Source organism: Carlito syrichta, unplaced genomic scaffold (genome assembly GCF_000164805.1).
Source record: "Carlito syrichta isolate Samal-C Ts95f unplaced genomic scaffold, Tarsius_syrichta-2.0.1 Scaffold312137, whole genome shotgun sequence".
NCBI lineage: Eukaryota > Metazoa > Chordata > Mammalia > Primates > Tarsiidae > Carlito > Carlito syrichta.
This window is the reverse complement of record NW_007256233.1, coordinates 58,527-60,615: the sequence shown is the minus strand read 5'-3', so window position 1 is coordinate 60,615 and position 2,089 is coordinate 58,527. Positions and strand designations below refer to the sequence as shown.

Here is a 2,089-nt window from a genome sequence, read left to right as displayed (position 1 = left end):
TCCACGCCCAGCTGATTTTTTGATTTATTGTAGAGATGAGGTCTCGCTGCCCAGGCGGGTCTCGAACCCACGGGCTCAGGCAATCCACTCACATCAGCCTCCCAAAGGCACGGGATTACAGGCTGAGCCACCGAGCCCAGCTACATTACTTTTTTCCTTGAAAAGAAACTGAAAAACCAAAAGGAATTTCGATAAACAAAATGGCCAGTAGAAATAATTAAACAGCATAAACATATTAGACAAAAATGAACAAAATAAATCAAGGTAACTTTGAAGAGTAAGTGAAAAGGAAAGATTTATCTTAACATGCACAGCAAGATTCACAGTATGATAAGAATAATTAAAAGAGTATAGTATTTGCTGAGCACAGTGAGTCATGCCCATAATGCCAGCACTTTGGGAGGCAGAGGTGAGAAGACTGCCTAAGCCCACAGGTTCGAGACCAACCTGCGTCATATGGCGAGACTTCATCTCTACAATAAATAAAAAAATTGCCAGCTACTTGGAAAGTTGAGATAGGAGATCACCCGAGCCCAGCAGGCGGTGGCTGTGGTGGCTGTGGTGGCCGTGAGTATGCCACTGCACTCTGGGTGAACAGAGAAACTTCAACTAAAAAAAAAAATTTTTTAATTAAAAAAATAGCATTGCTGCAAAGAGACAAATAGATGAACAGAAAAAAGACCCATACAAATAAACACAGGAATAAAACACACAAGTTTATAAAAGAGTTATATGCTAAACAACATAGGGGGTTTATTATAACTAAGAGAGGAAGGATGGCTTAATACCTACTGCTGAGACAACAGGCTACAGAAAAGATATTTTATTCCTCAAAAGTCCTATATAATAACTAGCCAGATAGACTAAAGACCTCAATATAAAAAGCAGAAAATTTTTAGGAAAAAAAAAAAAAATGGAATTTGCTATAATCCCAGCACTTTGGGAGGCTGAGGTGAGTGAATTGCCTGAGCCCACAGGTTCGAGACCAGCCTGGGCAACTTGGCGAGACTTCATCTTTACAATAAAATCAAAAATAGCCAGGCGTGGTAGCTGCGTAGGTAGTTCAGGCTACTCAGGAGGCTGAAGCAGAAGGAGGTCGACGCTGCAGTGGCCATGAGCGTGCATGCACAACAGCCTGGGTGAAGGAGTGAGACTCCAACTCAAAAAAAAAAAAAAAGAAATTTGATAGTTTAAAGAAAAATTTCTTAAGCCACAAAGCACAAACAAGACTGAAATTCTGTTTACATTAAAATGCAAAGGTTGCCGGGCTCGGTGGCTCAGCCTGCATATCCCACGCCTTGGGAGGCTGAGGTGAGTGAATTGCCTGAGCCCACGGGTTCGAGACCCGCCTGGGCAACTTGGCGAGACCTCATCTCTACAATAAATCAAAAAAATTAGCCGGGCGTGTTAGCGCGCACCTGTAGTTCCAGTTACTTGGAAGGCTGAGGCGGAAGGATCGCCGGAGCCCAGCAGGTCGAGGCTGAGGCGGCCAGGATCGGCCACTGCACTCCAGTCTGGGCGACAGAGTGAGACTCCAACTCAAAAATAAAATAAAATAAAATAAAATAAAAAAATAATAAAATAAAATAAAATGCAAAGGTCTATATGACGACATTATGAACAAATGAAAAGACAGTCACATACTGCAAGAAGATAATTAAAACCCTCACCTAATAATTTTTGTCTTTTTGAGTTCGAGTCTTACTGTCACCCAGGCTGGAGTGCAGTAGTACACTCCAGCCACCGCAAGTTCGACCAGCTGGGATCAGGCGATTCCTCTGCCTCAGTCTTCCAAGTAGCTGGAACTACAGGCGTACACCACCATACCCAGCTAATTTTTTGATTCACTGTAGAGACGAGTTCTCGTCAAATTGCCCAGGCTGGTCTCAAACCCCTAGACTCAGGCAATCCTCTCGCCTCTGCCTCCAAAATGAGCTGGGATTACAGGCGTGAGACACCGTGCCTGGCCTAATAATCACTTTTTTTTAGACTATAAGGAATTACAAATCAGTAAGACAGATAAATGAGCCAAGAGAAATTTCGGAAAAAGTATAAATAGGCAATTTTTTTTTTTTTTTTGAGTTGGAGT

The 2,089-nt window shown here is 42.5% G+C and overlaps 1 protein-coding gene across 3 annotated transcripts in view; it reads right to left on the bottom strand.

Annotated features, from left to right (window-relative positions):
• Window positions 1-2,089, bottom strand: part of PAIP1 (poly(A) binding protein interacting protein 1) — a 37,302-nt gene that overhangs the window by 7,532 nt on the left and 27,681 nt on the right. The gene's annotated exons all lie outside the window — the stretch shown is intronic.